The sequence below is a fragment of the Oncorhynchus gorbuscha genome, linkage group LG04 (genome assembly GCF_021184085.1).
Source record: "Oncorhynchus gorbuscha isolate QuinsamMale2020 ecotype Even-year linkage group LG04, OgorEven_v1.0, whole genome shotgun sequence".
In the NCBI taxonomy this organism is placed as follows: domain Eukaryota; kingdom Metazoa; phylum Chordata; class Actinopteri; order Salmoniformes; family Salmonidae; genus Oncorhynchus; species Oncorhynchus gorbuscha.
In genome coordinates this window covers 10,833,401-10,855,486 of record NC_060176.1, presented here as the reverse complement: position 1 = coordinate 10,855,486, position 22,086 = coordinate 10,833,401, and positions in this window count along the sequence as shown.

The window sequence follows — 22,086 nt, the reverse complement described above, 5'->3', positions numbered from 1 at the left end:
TTGCCTTTTATTGTCCCCCAGCACAAGGTGCACCTGTGTAATAATCATGCTGTTTAATTAGCTTCTTGATTTACCACACCTGTCAGGTGGATGGATTATCTTGGCAAAAGGATAAATGATCACTAACAGGGATTTAAACAAATGTATGCACAACATTTCAGAGAAATTAGCTTTTGTGTGTATGGAACATTTCTGAGATCTTTTATTTCAGCTCATGAAACATAGGACCAACACTTTACATGTTGTGTTTATATTTTTGTTAAGTATACTTTGAACAGTGCATGGGTAAGTAATTAGATCCTATTGCGTATAGGCTATAATCTCTCAGACACCAAGCACATCCACAAGGGTTCCCAACCTTTGTCACAGTTGTTAATGAATCGGATGCAACTGAGAAGAAGTTGGTGAATTTAGTGGAAATCTGCCCATTTGTAACAAGCATGGTAACAATCATTTGTTGTTACCATGCTGTAATTACAGACCGCAATTACTACCAGTTGCAGGTTGTTATTACACTGTAACTGTGAGTTGTTACCATTTACTACAATACTTGTTACAGTGTAATTACACTGTAACAAGGACCCCTTAAACGGAAGTGTTAACAGATATCTTTATGATTTGTTTTATGAGAAGCCGTGATAATAAGTATTGATTTAGTATGGCTGTATATGTTCACTTTAGTGTCTCGGGGGCCAACTCAAATGTTGAGAGTGTGATTCAGCAGTAGCTGTTCAGGTGCGTCAAGTGATAAAAACCAGTCTGTCATCAGAATGTCTTTCCAGCGGTACAGTAGGTTTCAGGTAGTGTACCTTGACAATAGGTAGTGAAAGGGGTAATAAGTAGCGCCAGCATGTGGCTGAGTTCTGGGTTCCACCTTGGTGCCAGCTGCTGCGGCTGTAATAATAAAGCTGTACAATACGTCCTGCCCGCTGCCCGCATGGGGAATCAGTAGCAGTGATTTGAAATAAAACTTAACAACCAATCAGAAATAGCAAACTCCCCAGGACAAGCTTTGCTGTGCTCCACTCACAGTCTTTGTTCATAGCTAATGAGCTATGGTTGTTTAGAAACACATGTTTTTTCCATAAGATTTAATGATTTCCTAATATAGTGGCTTGCAGCATACTAGAGCATAACACAGCAATTATATTCCTATAATGATGGCCATTATAGAGGACCTTTCTCTGGATATTGTATGATGTTGGCAAAGTCTAACACCAGGCTTGTTATGGCACGGACTCATGTAATGAGAGCACGGCAGCCATGTTGTAGTCCTGGTCCATCGACTACTGTTGCCTTGAAAATGGTGCACATTTATTTGGTAGATTTGCTACTGTGTGCTATGGTTTACAATGTGGACAGTCAACAGGCACAATACTCTTGGGTGTTAGACCATAAAGCACATATCTGATTAGTGAGATATCTGCCCAAAAGGTTAAACTTTACACACAATTCAATGTGAATTACTAAACTGACAAGTTTGGATGAAGATAAACGTTTGGAGGGAAGTTAATATAATCTAATATTGGTCCGGAATTCCTCTCAGGGCCTCTGGGGTATGAAATATGATTATGGAAACACACCAAAATGTGAAAACGTTGGACATGTGAGAGGAGAATCCTAAAAATGAAAGCAAGAGAGGGGCTAAGTTGATTAGACGATTGGACAGGGGGTGTGTGGTGCGAGGGCTGGCAGTACCCCGGTCTAGAAGGGCTGCTGGCCACGTGCCGATCAGGACTTGTGACTGAGGGGACTATCAAAGGTAAGGACTGCGGCCGGGTCGGGATACAAAGAGGCCACTGAACAGTCGGCCTTTTCATTTGATGCCTTACATCCATGCCCTTCTGCTGCTGATTCAATTACAAATAATCACTCAATTAAAATCACATGCAGGGGCAACCTTTTTTTCAAGAGCCTCAGCTCCAAAATAACTATTTCTACATCCCCCCAGAATGTCTGGTGAAGAGAATTCCTACATGACATGGCAGAACAGGCCCTTTATCCCATTTTTAGCACCTTTATACAACCTGCCATTAAATTGGCCACTCGTTAGTAAAAGACATTCATCTGAGGACATACTGTATATATTTTTTATTTAACTAGGCAAGTCAGTTAAGAACAAATTCTTATTTACAATGACGGCCAAACCCGGACGACACTGGGGCCAATTGTGCGCCGCCCTATGTGACTCCCAATCACGGCCAGATGTGATGCAGCCTGGATTTGAACCAGAGACTGCAGTGAGGCTGAGATGCAGTGCCTTAGACCGCTGCCCCACTCGGGAGGTTCAGAGGTTCATTTAGCACAGTTTTTCTTTACAGCGGTTACAACTTTTTGTAGTTTTCTCCATGCTACAGTATATGGACACCAATATTAAAGTTATATAAATTCTTCTTAAAGTGGATCCAATTATCATTCCCCTAAATGACATGTTTTAATGTCTACCTCTCTTTTGCATTCCTTAAATGTATTTCCCAGGCTACTTAGAGCCAGGGATTCTCCCTCCTCTCCATTCTGCTCCCTACAGGACTAGCTGCACAGCTTTGGTGAGGCCTATAGCACACATAGAAGGGAGAGATTGCTTGCAGAGGAAGATGTGAGGAAGAGGAAATGGGGTCTGGCATGTTGACTCAGGAGTAGGCCCCTCAGGACCCCTCAACGGACAGCTATTAAAGTTTCATTGCTAGCGTCGCCTATCATGGAAGTCCTCAGAGCTCTGTAGGGGTAAATTGCTGAGCTACTGGGGAAGGAAGGTCATTTGTTGAATAAGGCCCAGTCATGGTTTAGGTAGGAGATGTCTGCCCAGCTAACGACAAACACTCTCACAACTTTAGAGAACGTTCCCTTAAGAGTGTCATTAGGTCATTACCTAACGTTTTCATGAGAACGTTCCAGTGATGTGCAAGGACTGTTTCAAGACCACTCCCTTAATATCAAACAGAACTTACTCAGAATGCGGTTACCATGTTTTCAGAATATTCCATATTCAGTGTTGTAGACAAGTTTCATCAGAACATCGCAAGAATATTCCAATGTCCAGTTTTCTGAGGGTTTGGAGAATTTTCCATCAAAGTTGAGCCAAATATTCACAGAACATGGTTGCCATGTTTTCAGAAGACAAAATTATGTTCTCTCTCCCTATAATTGTTAGCTGGGTGGATGTTCAGAGGATGCTGCTCACCTGACACCTGCGAGCCTGAGAACTCAGTGCTGCGTCACTACTACATCTACAACATACCATGATGTTACTGTAGGTTACAGTGTGTGGTAAAGTAAAAAAAAACACAATGGATGTTAGGGAACATTGTGTCCAGCCCAATTTCCTGTTTCCCTCCCAGGAAAAATAAGGAGTATCTGAGCTTTGTTTCTGGGTTATTTGCATAATTCACTTTGATGGGTGAATACTTGTCTCCATCCCTCGGTCTCTTTTGTATCTGAAGATTACAACGGGACTGTTTCCAGCGCCACGCAGGCTACCAGGAGAAGACTATCAAAGGGAAGGACTGGGCTTTCAAGTCAGGACCCTTCGATTGTATTACAGATTGGTTCCAGGTGAGGCAGCTTTGGTAAGCTCAGCCAGAGGAAAATTGCCCTCCATGGAGTGCCGGCGAGAGGCAGGGAGGCTTCACGGTTGGCATGGCACTCCAGAATTCCAAAACTACTCACGTTCAGCAGGATTTCGGAGGGATGAACACCGGACCTCAAAAATCTTGTTGTGGTTGATCACAGTTCCATTAAAAGCTAAGCCAGAGAAAGGGGTACACAGGGTGTCTGTCTATTTCAAAAGATTATGTTGGAATAGCTGGATAGTACGGTCATGCACAGACTTCAACTGTCACCATAATGGTCAAATTATCCCTTTGATTCCCTCAGAAAATAAGTCCAGGATTTATCTTTCAAACTAAGATATTCTCCAGCTCCTCTTTGGTGTTAACAATATTTTTTAAATTAGAGGTTCATCTTCATTTCCATCTCATTCACACATCATGACAGGAATCTCTGTCTGCAGCACTCCTGACTGCTGAGAATCTTGCAGATTTACTAAAAAGAAAACTAATCCTATTGACTAAGACTGACTTCCCGGTTGTGTCTTCGTTAATCTGATAACATCTATTTCTGAGGATTGATACGAATGGTATGAATGAAACTGACAAATCACAAACATGGACATTGTGCTTGTTTTTCTTTATGCAGATTGGATTCTCTTGTGTTTTAACACAGTGACAGAGAGAAAAATCCTTGGTATGTGGAATGGAGGCAGAAAGGAAGGTTTGGTGCAGCACAGGTGCATACGGAACGTCGATCTTTGATATACCTGTAGATAATAGAGCAGATCCTCGCCTTGAGGATAACCCAGCTAGCCTTAACTCCCTCCCTCACTGGTGTTGCTGTATCGCTGCTGTCTGTCATCATCTTCTTTCAATAGACCCGTGCCCACTGCCCATGATGCCAGGTCTCAGAGCCAAGCCTGTCTGTTCAGTTAAACGCATCATAAACCAGTCCTCAGGGAAACACTAAACAGATCTTGGATTGTTGTACATGTATGTAGAGCTGGTTGTCCTGGACTCCCGCTGCACGCAGCAGTGTCAGCTCTGATCTAAAGCAGGCTGCGTGTGGAAAGGCCAATTAGGCAAAGACTGTTCTGAGGACAACGTGGGCGTGCCAGGCCTTGCCATTCCACATCCCTCACCTGCCCCGACAGATCGTCCCAGACACTGCAACATCTGCTCATGTTTTTGAACTGGGGAGATTTTTTTTTTAAATCATCCTTAATTGGGTGTTCTTCTTTGTTGTCAAGGTTTTTTTTGAAGCAGAGCACAAATGAAAAGAGTAACATATTTTGGTTTTGCATTATGCTATACAACAAAGGTACAAATCAAATGTCCCCTGCCAGCATCCTTCAATGTGTCCCAGTCTGGATTTCCTCTGTGATAATTCTGTCAGATATTAATCTAATTTTACCCCTTTTCAAAAAACATACTGTATGTCCTAGTTGTGTCAATCATCAACATTCTACTTCCAAACAGCATCAGATAGCAGAGTTAGTAAGACAGTGGACCAGCTTGAGTGAGGAGGCCAGGTTATTGTCGTGGGAAAAATGTAATCTTGTAGTAGTTCACCAATTCCCCACTGATTAAGTTTACACTGAGAGGAAAGATTGTTTCCACCTTTGCAGAGAGCCGAGCTCAACAACAAAGAGTCTTCGATGGACCTCAGTGCAGACTACAATCACTCCACCCTCCTCCTAGGCCACACAGAGCAAATAAGCTGTTATTCCACTGTTGTTTGGAAGGATTGCAGAGGGATTGGTCCTGTAATGAAAAGAAAATAGAGGCGATGTTCCCATGACGGATATGGTAAACCGAATCGAGACGGGGCGCACCGTTGGCTCTGAGTTCACACCTCTGGTCCCGGAGCACCCTCCCTTAACGCCCATCCCCCAACCCTCACTGACTCACCCTTTCCAAAGAACCTGATCCGGCCTGGAGGCCCATGAGGTCACGTCCTGGTGAGGATTTGTTTGATTTCTCTAATCACTGCTGAGGCTCTTCTTGTCTTTGTTTGCTTTGTAGAACAAGCAGTAAACACACATGCTTAAGATGGTTGTATGGCACACAGACAGAGAGAGCAGAGGACAACTGCTGGAGGACGCCGAGCTCTTGATTGCATTGAAGGTCATGGTAATTACTTTGTCATGTGCCTGTCCTGAACTACTCTGTGCCGATGGTATGTCAAAAAATATGACGAGGGCATTGCAATTGATTCAAAACAAATTGAGAAGAAAATATACTGGTCATACGTCACACACAAAGTGAATCCTAAGACATTCCTAAGTGAACAGCTGGATTTGCGTCTTCAAACGGAGTGCCACTCCATATTTTAACTTAGAGATCAGCTCAGCTAGGTGGATATCCAGCCTCCTCTTGTAAACAGAGCTTAGTTTCTGTTGGACCCTAACCCCCTCTCTGGTGGTAGGGGGTCAGTGGGGTCAACCCTGATTGGACTGAACGCCAGGCCCACTTGCCAAGCCGAAAGGCAATGTGGGAGCTTCAAGACTGAGTGGAACACTCTGGCCATGTCTCACAGGGGAAAGAGGTGGGGGGGTGGGGCTAGCTGGACCCCTGAGGAGAGAGACCCACAGGGTGGGAGGAAGCTGCTGTGAATGAAAACCAGGAGAGGGAGGAAGTCCAGTGTTTATGCTGCTCATGGTCTCCTCTCTTCACTGTCAGGGAGAAACAAGCCCTGCTGGAGGTAGGTAGAGCCTGCCTGGCCTGGCCTGGCCTTACTCCACTAACTGGAGAGCCAGAACCCTGCTGCCTGTTACTATGTTTAGGCTTTGCTCTCCCCCTCTTGTCAGGACCCCAGCTGTCTACCCTCGGAACTCCCTGCTGCTCCATGATTTGGTGGGAAAAGGAGATGATATGGGATTGATAGGAATTTGTTTCTGATGACAGGTTCATCCTGATTCATACGTCTATATTTTAGCAGAGACATGTTGATTATTTAATATGAAATAGTGACTTAGTATAGGATTTAGTGCCAAAAGACGTTTTCTGCCTCGGCTTATCTGTAAACTGTAAGTGGTTGGAATCAGCACAACCAAATGTAATGCAACTCTCTGCAGAGGACAAGCCATCATAACTTTGTCATAATAATCCACTGTCCAAAACTCTTCCCCGTAGAGTTCAGAGGCAGAGTTATAGTTGTTTATTGTTTGGTACTGTGTGTTGTCATGGTTAGATCATGACGTGAGCAGTAATGGTCTTTTCTCAAATCTCATTTGCTCTGTTTCCAGATAACCATCTGTTTTACCATATTTGAAAAACACATTTGTTTGTGTGGAGTAATAGTTTGTGTGGAGTAGTGGAGTAATAGTTTGTGTGGAGTAATAGTTTGTGTGGAGTAGTGGAGTAATAGTTTGTGTGGTGTAATAGTTTGTGTGGTGTAATAGTTTGTGTGGAGTAATAGTTTGTGTGGAGTAATAGTTTGTGTGGAGTAATAGTTTGTGTGGAGTAATAGTTTGTGTGTAGTAATAGTTTGTGTGGAGTAATAGTTTGTGTGGAGTACTAGTTTGTGTGGAGTAATAGTTTGTGTGGAGTAATAGTTTGTGTGGAGTAATAGTTTGTGTGGAGTAATAGTTTGTGTGGAGTAATAGTTTGTGTGGAGTACTAGTTTGTGTGGAGTAATAGTTTGTGTGGAGTAATAGTTTGTGTGGAGTACTAGTTTGTGTGGAGTAATAGTTTGTGTGGAGTAATAGTTTGTGTGGAGTAATAGTTTGTGTGGAGTAATAGTTTGTGTGGAGTAATAGTTTGTGTGGAGTAATAGTTTGTGTGGAGTAATAGTTTGTGTGGAGTAATAGTTTGTGTGGAGTAATAGTACTCTGGTCATTTCTTCAGTCTTTGGCTCTCAAAGGGAAATGACATTTATGTTACAATGACACACTGTCCACTGTTGGTATTTTTTGTTTTGACTGATACCAGGTGATAATTACAGTGTTATGTTACATTATATTAGAGGGATAAACAAGATACTGAATAAATTATGTGATTCATATAATATCACATAACATACCAATGCATACTGGTGGTCTGCAGTCAATGTCTTGTGGCATAAAACATGGTCTTTTGAGCGTTTCTGGGCAAGATAAACCAACAGGATTCAAAAGCTGTGGCCCTTGTGGGTGAAGTCAATATGCCATGTTTTCCTATTTTACCTGACGTGAGGCCATTCTCCCACAATGAATGCACAGTCACACCACCACCACCAGGTCTGGAACTGAACTATAACTACTTAATGAACCATCTGGTCTCTGATGTTGGACTACAACATTGCACACAAACACAGACACACACGCAGCAGACCGCAAGGGCCTGCACAGTGTCTCCAATCACACATTTACACGCATATACACGTGCACACACTCTCTTACACTCCCTGACACGCAAACACACATGCGCACGCACACACGCACACACACACACACACACACACACACACACACACACACACACACACACACACACACACACACACACACACACACACACACACACACACACACACACACACACACACACACACACACACACACACACACACACACAGAGAGGCCTGTTGATGTGTGTGAAACACGTAGGTGGATCTCTGCAGTGCGTCTTAATGAGCTTTCAACTGCATATAGTGTGTTTTGAAGGCTCCTTTCAGGGTCTTTGATTGGACGCCGCCTGCCCATTGCCTGCCAGGAAGTGTGTCTGATGTGGAGTCTGAATGCTCCGCAGACTTCCTGGTACTGACGCATGCCCATGGTGTAATGTCAAACCCTACCTTGTCTTAACAGCTCCTCAGCCTCAATCTAAACCCTGACCCCAGATCATCCACAGAGCCCCACCACATCACCCTTTCAACCCCATCACCATGCCCATTCTGAGACCTGCTGGGCCGATGGGGTCAGCCAGTGCCTCACGTCAGCCCTAAAGAAACAGGAAAGAGAGAGAGTGGCTCATGTTATTCAGAATAGCAACCAAAGTTAATTAAATGAAGCCTGTCTGTTCCTGAAGTCTCCTTCTGAGGAAACGCTGACAGGTTCCAGTGCCCTGGTCCAGTCCAACCAGACTGCAGAATGACACCACAGAGGACTGGTCCAGTCCAACCAGACTGCAGAGAGACACCACAGAGGATTGCGGAGTCCTGGGACACACAGGAATCACAATAGACCCTTCTCCTCGGGGAAATACACCAGACATCAGCATGTGTGTTCAGCTATAAGCAGGCTAGTCAGAAATGCTCACGCACACTGTTTGGGCTAAATCTGTGCACGCTTGCTCATGCACATGAAAGCATTCTGCACTGTGTATTATTTTTGGGGCGCAGTCATATAGCTAATTTTGTCTATGATCTGTAATTGCATATCCTGTGTTTCTCATAACCATTCCATTACCATAGGTTCAGTCATACTGTGTATTTCAGAGCCTTTCACCTCCTCTGTCCCTATGATTTATGTGGAGCATATGTGTTTTATCTGTGATACAGTGTGATGTAGGCTCTCTTTTTCAATCATCCTCTCCCAGTCCCTCTTTTTTTCCTTCTGTATGCTAAGATTTTCCCTGGAGAAAGGAGTAGTTCTTGATCGCATTAATATTACTACTCACCTCCCCTTCCTTTCTTAGGCAGAGATCATTTTAATTCTCTCTTAACCTAGTTAAAAAAACTAATGGTCCATTTTCATTTTGCTGCATATTTATCCAGGTAGCTGACCATCTACTCGAAGAGCTCTGCTTCAGAGATTTCAACGAGCTCGTGGACTGATACCATCACCAGGAATGAGGATACCTCCAAAAACATGTTTCTCGTTTGACTCGTTTGGATGAAATGTCCATTTCTGTTATCTGCAGATCAGTTTTGTTTTGTTTTTCTAAAGTGGATAGATTTCACCCGAGGTAACAGTGGAAGTCTAAAACCCTCCATAAAGCTAGAACACAAACACCAGTCTGAAGCGGAGGCTCTCCGGCTCCAAGTTTGGGTTTAGATTTCCATCTGAACTGATTAAAATCTGAATTTCAAGTAAACATGACAGATTCCATCTGCTTAATTGAAAAAACAAGAGAGTTTTGATGACAAGAGCAGAATGTTTTAAAGAAATGCACAACTAGGTATTTCAGGTCAACTCATCACTGTCTTTTCTCCTAACCTCCTGTTGTGATCTAGTTGAGACCCTCTTTGTGTAGCCCATGAGGGTTTTCATTGGCAGAGCACACAGAAATATCACAAAGTGCTTTGATGCTGATTTCAAATGAGACCTAAATCAAAGCACACAAAACGTGTAGTCCAACATTGAGCGTGGCAGGTCACAGACTCCCATTCTACTATGTGACCCCTCCATGTGTGTCCAGGCTTGGATCTGAGATGGGAGAGCAGTGCAGTTGGATCACAGTGGGTGAGCTCAGATTTAGTAGGAGACAGTCACACCTCTGGATGGAGTCAATCACCCCCAGGGGAAAGTCTGAGATCCAGCACAGGGTGTGAGATTCTACCCCGCCTCTCGACTCATAGGAAACGAGAGGAGGAGAGAACCAAAGATCCAGTACCCATTGGGACCCATTTACTTTCTGCCCTGCAGGATTTAATCATTGATGATCCCTGTTTTCTGCCTTGTAGTAGTAATAGGAGTATCATTTTATGTCATGTATGATCTCTTCAAGGGACACATGTTTGAAAGGCCATCTGAAAGGAATGGTAGGAGACAAGGGAGTGTGCAACACACCTCTTGTCTATCTTCAGGGAATGAAGAGTGTTGAAGGATTTCATGCACAGTGACTGCACAGTACCAGAAGTGCTCTAGTATAGAAATATGGTGATGGTTTAAAATAGGAGATAAGGTAATGGCCTAAAACATAAAATACATAAACACATTACACAGACTATAATGGATTGGTGGAGAGGTGCATCATGGGATGGCTTTGTCTTTGTTGCCCAACTGTAACACAGACACACACGTGTACACCAACAATGGTTAAATTGGGAATAACCCTAACCCTAACTTCATGTCCACATCCTGGTTCAACCCTAACCCTATCCTCAACCACAACCCTAACCCTAACTTCATGTCCACATCCTGGTTCAACCCTAACCCTATCCTCAACCACAACCCTAACCCTAACTTCATGTCCACATCCTGGTTCAACCCTAACCCTATCCTCAACCACAACCCTAACCCTAACTTCATGTCCACATCCTGGTTCAACCCTAACCCTATCCTCAACCATCCTGGTTCAACCCTAACCCTCAACTTCATGTCCACATCCTGGTTCAACCCTAACCCTATCCTCAACCACAACCCTAACCCTAACTTCATGCCCACATCCCAGTTCAACCCTAACCCTATCCTCAACCACAACCCTAACCCTAACTTCATGTCCACATCCTGGTTCAACCCTAACCCTATCCTCAACCACAACCCTAACCCTAACTTCATGCCCACATCCCAGTTCAACCCTAACCCTAACGCTAGTTCCATGTCCACACTCCGGTTCAAGCATAATCCTAGTCTCAACTATAATCCTAACCCTAGTTATGTCCACACTCCGGTTCAACCATAATCCTAGTCTCAACCATAACCCTAACCCTAGTTCCATGTCCACACTCCGGTTCAAGCATAATCCTAGTCTCAACCATAACCCTAACCCTAGTTTTATGTCCACACTCCGGTTCAAGCATAATCCTAGTCTCAACCATAACCCTAACCCTAGTTTTATGTCCACACTCCGGTTCAAGCATAATCCTAGTCTCAACCATAACCCTAACCCTAGTTTTATGTCCACACTCCGGTTCAACCATAATCCTAGTCTCAACCATAACCCTAACCCTAGTTCCATGTCCACACTCCGGTTCAAGCATAATCCTAGTCTCAACCATAACCCTAACCCTAGTTTTATGTCCACACTCCGGTTCAAGCATAATCCTAGTCTCAACCATAACCCTAACCTTAGTTTTATGTCCACACTCCGGTTCAACCATAATCCTAGCCTCAACTATAATCCTAACCATAACCTGGGTTTATGCTACTTTTATTCTTCTTTTTATTCTCATTTTCTCTTTGATCCAGGTTTTAGGAGCCCAGCTCCAGGTAGCTCCAGCTCAATTTAACCTCTGGCGCTACTGTACATACTGTACATGCATGTACATTTGCACTCACAGCATTGCGCTAACATACACAAACATTTCAGACCAAAACAACATCTGCAGATAGCCTAGCAGTTAGAACGTTGGGCCAGTAACCAAAAGGTTGCTTGTTCAAATACCCAAGCCGACAAGGTGAAAGATATGTTGATGTACCCTTGTGCATGGCACTTAAGCCTCATTTGCTCCAGGGGCTCCGTACTACAATAGCTGACCCTGTAAAACAACACATTTCTCTGTGTATGGAACAATACAACCCTGTTTTTTGTGCATGTTTAACATTTCCATCCTTAAAAAGCTAATAGACAAATGTTAAAATATGACAAGAAAATGATTATGTAGTATATTTTTCAGTAGTTCTTTCGGGTATATGAGTTGTAGTATATTAAATGTTTTCCCCTGGAAGTGTAACTGGACCTGGAGAGGGATTGAATGATGAGTGACAGATGAGCTTCAAAGCCAGTCTCCAAGCCGGTCACATGACTGTGAACCTCAGTCAGGTTCCTGTCCCTAGGCAGGCATCCCAGTAGTTCCCATGATGCCCTCTGGGCCTGGCTCAGTTTGATGGCAGCGCCAGGCCTGCTCTGGTTTCACCTTGCCAGATAAGATCGGCACGTGTGGATTCCTCAGCTCGCTGACCAACGCAGGTTACAGTTGACCCCTTGGAGCAGCTTAAATAATGCCCCAGGTTTGGGGGTTCAAGAGCCAAACTCAGTCACGCAACACTACAACAGGAAGCCAGGGTCAAAATTAGGCAATTCTTCTCCTGTTGGTATGATTTAACTGATTTTACACAGTCGTCTAAACTTCTTTGCTTACAGCAATCCAGACCATCTCTCTCCTCTCTGTCTCTCGGTCTCTCTCTCTCTCTCTCTCTCTCGATAAGTGTTGTAATGTATCTGTGCAGGGCCTGCTTTGGCCTCACAGGCAGAGGAGTCTGCTTTGTGTCGGCTGAGAGAGAGAGAGAGAGAGAGAGAGAAAGAATATGGGCCCCACCAGTTCTGGTTCTCTCCTAGAGATTCTCTAGTCAAGAGTACACTAGGCCCCTCAGCTACTCAGCCTGGAGTGGCCTGCTGAGGAATAATGGAGTAGAAGAGGCAAGGATTAGAGGGGCATCTCACAGAGCTCTTTTTATCTTTTTATTTCTCTCTCAATTAACTTGCTACTCCCTGCTGTCTGGGGAATATATGGTTCTTTACTTGGAGGAGGATTTGTGCTCGTGTGAACGACATATAAAAAAACTAGGGATACCAACTCAGATATTCAGCATCAGAGAGCATTCGCATTAGGAACATGTTGAAAAGCTGTGTGCTAATTTCAACCGCAAAGAGCATGTGCTGTGGATCAGAAAAGACCTCAGTTATCCATGTGCCTCATAATGAAACACTCTTCCTTTAATGTCACCCATCTCTCTTTTACTTTAGGGAGGGCATTCTCTGAGTGTCTCTTAGGTGGCACACTGGGTGCTGTGTTCATATCAGACATTACATTAAGTTAATTATGTAATTCCCATTCCCATTTTCACAACTTTCACAACCTTACCCCAAGAGTAGCAGTTGAACTACAGTATACAAGGCATGGTGAATAGAAGTTCAACATCTTATATCAACATATTTTTATCAAATGGTAAATAAATCAGTTGTGGCAGCAGAGGTTATTGAAGTCAGTGAGGCCACTCTGTGGGGTCTCCTTTAGGGTGATGCTGAGGGACCCGCAATGCTGGGGAAAGAAAGTCAGCTAACCATGCAAGCCAATGGGAAGCATACATACACCCAAACTACAGAGAGGGACACCCCTTGCTTATAAGGAGTATAGGACATATCTCATACAAGGCAGCTGGTGAACAGACCCCCCCCCCCCAACCCACAGCCTCCCATTCCCCCCATCAATAGAGGAGGAGATCAGGCCTCCACTCTCACTTCCCTCCTGGGGAAAGGAATATTTATCTTTTTGATTTCAATCTTGGCACCAAATGCTGCTCCTAGCTTCCTCCATATGGGCAGCCATCCCTGGATCCTCATAAAGACAGACACACAGGGCGAGGGGGAGACACAGAGATAAAGAGAGTGAAAGGGAGAGTTAGCTAGAGGGAGGGTCTGTATGGAGGCCGAACACAGGCCCCTGTCCCAGCCTGCACATGGATGGATGTGTTGTACCCTGATGGATGTCTGTGGTAATTACCAGCTGGGATTATCCCCCCCCCCCGGCAGGACGCCATGTCATCCCTGAGTGGTGCACGTGGCAGACAGACCAGGGGACAACAGACAACAGGCTCACTGAGCATCAGTTTGCTGCCTGGTTAGTAGTAAACACACTCCTATGAACTCACCATGTTATGACTGGCCAGTGGTTTCAGCTGGTCACTCTGTACGATAAGAGACTATTTTAGCCTCTTTGAAAACATCCAAACTACCAGAGCCTTTGCTGGTTTGGTCTTGTAACATCTGAAATCCAGGACATGGTTGATTTGGGTTTGAAATCTAAAGCTAGGGAATACATCATATTGAGCTTAGATCCTAAAAACAGATTAATGCATGGAATTGTAAGCAATTCTGAACCAGCCCCCAACCAAAACCTCACTGTATTTGCATGATGGTGCATAAAATGGGCCTTGTATAATAATGATAACGATGGGTAGTTACAACCGTGGACTTTGTTTTTCATCTCTCTCTGCTGCACATATGGCCCATGAATTATCAATGTAGTTTGGCTAATTTAAGGGAGACTCTTGGTGGGGTACACACATCCCCAAATGACTCGAGGAGTTGAAGATCCTGCCTTTACCTCTGTAGAGAGGAAGAGGGAGAGAGAGAGAGAGAGAGAGAGAGAGAGAGAGAGAGAGAGAGAGGTGGGCCAGGGGGGACAAGAGCGTGAGAGAGAGAGATAAGGAGTCCCTTGGTTTTAACAGTGTTTTAAATTAGCTAAAACCAAGGGATTCCTTATCTCTCTCTAACACTCTTTCTTTTCCCTGCCTGCCCCACCTGGTCACATGTGACAAATACAACAGGTGTAGACTTTACTGTGAAATACTTACTTTATTTATTTCACCTTTATTTAACCAGGTAGGCAAGTTGAGAACAAGTTCTCATTTACAATTGTGACCTGGCCAAGATAAAGCAAAGCAGTTCGACACATGCAACAACACAGAGTTACACATGGAGTAAAACAAACATACAGTCAATAATACAGTAGAAAAATAAGTCTATATACAATGTGAGAAAATTAGGTGAGATAAGGGAGGTAAAGGCAAAAAAAGTGCTTACGAGCCCGTACCAATGATTTGAAAAATATATTGTAACCCAAGACGAATAAAAAATTTAAGATTTAAGCTATATACAGGGAGTACTAGTACAATATTACTGTGCAGGGGTACGAGATATTTGAGGTAGATATGTACATAAAGGTAGAGTAAAGGTACTAGGCATCAGGATAGATAATAATACTACTAAATTAAAGAACAAAGTAGGGCTAGCATTTGATGAGTGTGAAAGTGTTTCAGTGTGTGTGTGTATGGGTTTGTGTAGTGTATATAGTGTATATATCGTCTTGTGAGTATGCATAGAGTCAGTGCAAACAAGATGGTGTTAGTGCAGATAGTCTGGGTAACCATTTAAATAACTATTTAGCAGTCTTATGACTTGTGGGTAGAAGCTGTCTCGGAGCCTGTTGGTCGGAGAGCCGATGCTTCAGTACCATTTGCAGGAAGGTAGCAGATGAACAGTCTATGACTTGGGTGGTTGATGTCTTATGCAATCTTTCTGGCCATCCTTTGACACCGCCTAATATAGAGGTCCTGGGTGGCAGGGAGCTCAGCCCCAGTGATGTACTGGACCGTCCACACCCCCTCTCTGTAGCCCTTTGCGGTCGAGGGCGGTGCATTTTCCATACCAACCGGTGATGCAGCTAGTCAAGATGCTCTCGATGGTGCAGCTGTAGAACTATGAGTGGAACCAGAGAGATTCATACGAGATGTAGGAAAGACAAAATAATATGAAGAGCTGATAATGGAGAGAACCTTGAAAAAATGAAGGCGGAGATTAAAGGAGAGGTGAGGAGAGACACAGGGACATATTGTGAAAGGGAGAGGAGAAGAGAGGAGTAACCGGCGGGGCAGCTGTTGAATTCCTGCACCCGTCTCGGCTGCACTGAAAGTGGAGTTGGGCTGAAGTGTTTGTGGGGCTCCTGTGGTTTTTCAGGCTATAAATCCTCTGCACATATTTAATCCAGTCAGAATGTGCAGCAGGAGAGGAGCGCTGAAGGATGTATGACCATTACTCAGCGGCCCACATCAGAGAGAGGAGCTGGGGATCCATAAACTCCCACCTACCCTGTCCCCGGCAGCCCAGAAGAGGGCCAGACTCTGGGGATCACTGTTGAGGTGTGAAGATGTCTGGCGCTCTGGAGGACTGAAAAGCTCCATGTACTCGCAGGTCCTTCACCAATTGATCCAAAGTGTTAGACATCCTAAATCTGACTCTTCAGACAACCCTTCTCTGGCCATCTGATTCATCAACTAGCACTATGAGAGAAAGTAAGGCAAGAAAAATAATAGATAAAGGAATAAGTCAGATGTATGGTTAATTATTGCCAATACAGTGTTTCAAATACATCAGGACATGAATATTGAGTAACACTTGTGGTTACTGTCCAGACCGGTTCCTCTATTTCCCTCCTCTTGTGTCTCTCACAAACTGTGCAGTTTTGCTTCTCTCCTCCCAATCTGTGATATTAGCGCCATCTTCTGTCTATAGGAGCTATCAACAGGCGAATCTCCAATAGTTCAGTTTGTGTCTGACTTCAGACAAACACACTGGTCCAGTTCATCGTCTTTACCTCATTTTCCATGAGGCTCATCCGTTGACTCTTTGATCCACTCCTGTCCTGAATGGCTGCTGAATAGTGATGGAGTAGTGATGTAACAGACGTGATCTCTTAGATAAACGCTCCTCTGTCGCAACAGGGTTCAGTTTCTCTCAGGCTCAGCCCTCTCAGACTCCGGGAAAGACCTGCGATTGGAACCAGACGCCCTTCATGTCGTTTATTAGAGGTTTACATTCTGTTTATACTCTGGAAGCTATGATGAAAACAGAAGTCTCTCGTGGCTTTCCATCTGAGACTCGATGAACTCCAGTGACAAGAGGGTTTTATTTGGGGCAGACGTGTGTCAGGCCTGTGCACTTGTTCAATGGCCTGACTGAAGACAGGTGTCTCCAAGCACTTTCAACAGGAGGGTAACACAGGGGTTCTGTGTTGCGGATTCATGGCCATATCCATTCACAGAGGGACTGGGTGGGTGTTTCCCCCTTAAGAGACTGCAAACTCTATGAGAGATAGGCTATACAGTGGGGCAAAAAAGTATTTAGTCAGCCACCAATTGTGCAAGTTCTCCCACTTAAAAACACGAGAGAGGCCTGTAATTTTCATCATAGGTACACTTCAACTATGACAGACAAAATAATAAATAAGTAAATAAAATCCAGAAAATCACATTGTAGGATTTTTAATGAATTTATTTGCAGATTATGGTGGAAAATAAGTATTTGGTCAATAACAAAAGTTTCTCAATACTTACAATATACCCTTTGTTGGCAATGACAGAGGTCAAACATTTTCTGTAAGTCTTCACAAGGTTTTCACACACTGTTGCTGGTATTTTGGCTCATTCCTACATGCAGATCTCCTCTAGAGCAGTGATGTTTTGGGGCTGTTGCTGGGCAACACGGACTTTCAACTCCATCCAAAGATTTTCTATGGGGTTGAGATCTGGAGACTGGCTAGGCCACTCCAGGACCTTGAAATGCTTCTTATGAAGCCAATTCGTTGCCCGGGCTGTGTGTTTGGGATCATTGTCATGCTGAAAGACCCAGCCACATTTCATCTTCAATGCCCTTGCTGATGGAAGAAGGCTTTCACTCAAAATCTCACGATACATGGCCCCATTCATTCTTTCCTTTACACTGATCAGTCATCCTGGTCCTTTTGCAGAAAAACCGCCCCAAAGCATGATGTTTCCACCCCCATGCTTCACAGTAGGTATGGTGTTCTTTAGATGCAACTCAGCAGTCTTTGTCCTCCAAACACAACGAGTTGAGTTTTTACCAAAAAGTTATATTTTGGTTTTATCTGACCATATGACATTCTCCCAATCTTATTCTGGATCATCCAAATGCTCTCTAGCAAACTTCAGATGGGCCTGGACATGTACTGGCTTAAGCAGGGGGGACACGTCTGGCACTGCAGGATTTGAGTCCCTGGCGGCGTAGTGTGTTACTGATGGTAGGCTTTGTTACTTTGGTCCCAGCTCTCTGCAGGTCATTCACTAGATCCCCCTTGTGGTTCTGGGATTTTTGCTCACCGTTCTTGTGATATTTTGAAGTTACAGGTCTGAAGAAGTTACAGGTCTGTGAGAGCCAGAAATCTTGCTTGTTTGTAGGTGACCAAATACTTATTTTCCACCATAATTTGCAAATAAATTCATAAAAAATCCTACAACGTGATTTTCTGGAGAATTTTTTAAATAATTGTCTGTCATAGTTGAAGTGTACCTATGATGAAAATTACAGGCCTCTCTTATCTTTTTAAGTGGGAGAACTTGCACAATTGGTGGCTGACTAAATACTTTTTTGCCCCACTGTATAGGCAGTCGTTATGCTGAGTAACCATTTGGTATGCTACAATGTATAATCAGACATGAGTTTCTCTGATGTGTATGCCAGGCCATGTACCCTCTTGGTGCATGCACACATGCAGAGCCATCATCATACCTAGGCAAAGGGACAGAATTCTGGAACCGTTCATTTTGTGGATGGAGCCAGTTCAATTCTATTTTCATTCCTTCTTTCACTTCTTTCCTCCGTCTTTGCACACAAAGAGGACATCATCCCTCTCATGTGGTCGTGATCCTTTCACAAGCCAAATGCTAACCATTTATTTATGTCTGTTAGCGCTGTTTCTCCAACTCCCCCAATTACGACACTTAAACATTTTCAGAGACCTCACGTGCAAAACCAAAAACATAGCAACCATGGATGCAATTATCTTTCTCAGCAGTGTTCCAGAAGAGCGAGAGACAAAGAGACAGACAGAGCGAGAGAGAGCTGTGATCATTAACTCACTGGCTCAGAGAAAGAGAAGGATTACTAGAACTGGAGCCTGAGGAGGGGATGTCAGATGGGGGCGGGGCTCTTTAGGAGCTGTCAGTGACACAGGGGTAAGGCGCTCAGATGGAGAAGCTCCCATGACAGGCACAAGCAGGGGAAAGGTAATGGGGAATGATTTGAGCTTCAACTTAATTCCACATGAAAGCCTTTTTAACCACAAGACAGACTCAATTCTCTTTTCAGATGTATTCTCTTTTTTACATCCATCTACAGCAGCTTCCATAAATAGCCTATCAAAGCACAGCTCAACAGTTGTGCAAGCGTTTACTGTCAGGGGACAATATTCAGATCATCAATTCAGCTCTAATGGAAGGTTCTCAAGCATCTCTCAGGGCCCAGATGTGTTAGTAATGCCAGTTTGAAATTAACAGTCTCTTACTGCTCCTCTTTAATCAAATTACAGTACATTTTACCCTCAATATCAGGGGTGTAGTTAGTTTTTACCCATAAATGATGAGCTTTGGTCAATAAGGGGAGCAGATCTCACACAGACTCTCATATCTCTGGCCATCCATCTTAAAGATTAGACAGTAAGAAGATCTGCGCCAAACCAGACTACATTGAATAATAACAAACACATAAATTAACAGAAGACAGGAGATGCATACAGCTGTTCCAAACCCCAGCGAATGTGAAGAGACAACAGCTGCTTGTGTGTGGCGGCATGGTGTGTCTTCAGGACTATTTTACATTTGGGTATGTTATTGCTCACTGTTCTTGTATTGTCCAAGGCATAGATTGTTGTATCACACCGACCTGGACACACAGATGTCTCAGCAGCATTGCTGTGTATCAAACCATGATCCAAGATACAGAGATGGAGAGATACTGAATGTCATCACAAACCACCCACTAGTTCTGGCATAGGCACATCAAGAGCTGTTTAACAACATGTGTGCAGCATTATTTGATCAGAAAAAGATATAAAACTAGTTGAATAAGTGTTTAATAACATGCAAAGAAAATCAAAACGATCTATGAAAATGTGGCTAAGCATTTGTTACTCTTTATTGGAAATCAAGGGCCATCAATTTACAGTAAATCACCTCAATGTAATTTCTTTAGAATGCTTAATGTATTTCTTTATAGCCAGAGTGGGAAAACTCATGGAATTTAATTGAAATGGGTAAATCTAGAATTAGATCACGGTCCCAGGGTTCAATGACCAAGTAGCCTGCCTGCTGTTTCTGACCTGAGCAGTAGTACATCATTGTCTCACCCTGCTGTCATAATCGCTACGGTGCCAGAGCAGCCATCGGAGGGTAGGCTACAGTGTGGCTGACCCATGAGGTAGGCAGATGTGGCTTCTGGGGTGGCAGAAACAATAACGCCAAGGGAAAGAACCCATGGGAGTGACAGTTATAGGGAAGGTAATCAGGAAGGTGATGGAGTCCAGGTGAGTCTGATGAGCGTAACGATGATGACAGGTGTGCGTAAAAATTAAGGAGACTGGTGATCTCGACCACCGGAGAGGGAGTTTACGTGACAGTACCCCCTCCCTGACGCACGGCTCCAGCTACAGGACGCTGACTAGAGGGATGGTCCCGGGGACCAGGACTGGGCCAATTGCTTCTGCTGAGGCGCGGGAATCTGTCGAGCCGGTTGAGGCATGGGAGCCTGTCGAGCTAGCTGAGGCATCCTTGGTAGCGTCGGCCACAGACACTTGATGGGCCAATTGAATCTTGTAAACCTGACGAGCCAGCTGAGGCAACCGCGGTTGCTCCACAAAAATCTACAAAAACAAAACACTCCCTAATGCTCCCCTTTGGTGAGGCGTTATTCTGTAACGTGTACGCTAAGAATTGGGGAAAAAGTACAGGGAGTGTATTTAATAAATAAACAAAATTGAACAAAACAAGAGTAGCGTACAGACATTTAACACAGGAACAGAAAAAAATAATGCCTAGGGAAAGAACCAAAGTGAGTGACAGGTATAGGGAAGGTAATCTGGAAGGTGATGGAGTCCAGATGAGTCTGATGTGGTGCTGGTGCGCGTAATGATGGTGACAGGTGTGCGTAATAATAAGCAGAATGGCGAACTCGAACGCCAGAGAGGGTGTATACGTGACACCTCTCATATGGGTGAAGTGTGTATGGGAATGAGTGTATCTAGGAACATCTGTGTGCCTGTATATTTGTATGTGTGTGGTGGATTAGTTGCATGAGTGTGTATCACCATTGAGGCTGTACCAGAAAGTTCTTTGGTCATAAACATCACACTGCTTCTGACTGCAGGCACTGCTATTGTGCCACCTTTGACATTTAAAGAGTAATGCGGAATCATTTACAGACAGCAGAAAACTTCCTAATGGCCTTAGGGCCCAAGCTAAGCTCCCTGCCATCCAGGACGTCTATATCAGGCAATGTCAGAAGTTGGCCCGAAAAATTGCCAAAGACTCCAGCCACCCAAGCAATAGACTGTTCACTCTGCTACCACCCCATAAACAAGACCAGAGCAACAGCTTGCAGATCAACAGACTCCAAGACAGCTTCTAACTCCAAGCTATAAGGACTGCTAAATAATTCATTAATAGTTAACCGGACTATCTGCACTAACCCTATGCACACCCACATGACTATTTGCTCTCAGAACAGCCTCAATTTGTTGGGGCATGGACTCTACAAGGTGTCAAAAGCATTCCACAGAGATGCTGGCTCATGTTGACACCAATGCTTCCCACAGTTGTGTTAAGTTAGGCTGGATGTCCTTTGCGTGGTGGACCATTTTGTAGCATTAGTCTTATTCTAAAATAGATTACATTTTTCAATATACACACAAAATACCCTACACACAATACCCCATAATGACAAAGCGAAAACAGGTTTTTAGAAATGTTTAGAAAAATACAAACAGAAATACCTTATTTGCATAAGAATTCAGAACCTTTGCTATGAAACTCGAAATTGAGCTCAGATGCATCCTGTTTCCATTGATCATCCTTGAGATGTTTCTCCAACTTGATTGGAGTCCACCTGTGGTAAATTAAATTGATTGGACATGATTTGGAAAGGCACACCCCTGTCTATTTAAGGTCCCATAGTTGACAGTGCATGTCAGAGCAAAAACCAAGCCACGAGATTGAAGGAATGGTCCGTAGAGCTCCGAGACAGGATTGTGTGGAGGCTCAAATCTGGGAAGGGTACCAAAACTCGTCTGCAGCATTGAAGGTCCCCAAGAACAAAGTGGCCTCCATTATTCTGTATACTTCTGGCCCATCTTTGGACACTGTGTTAACAACCCTCATGGCAA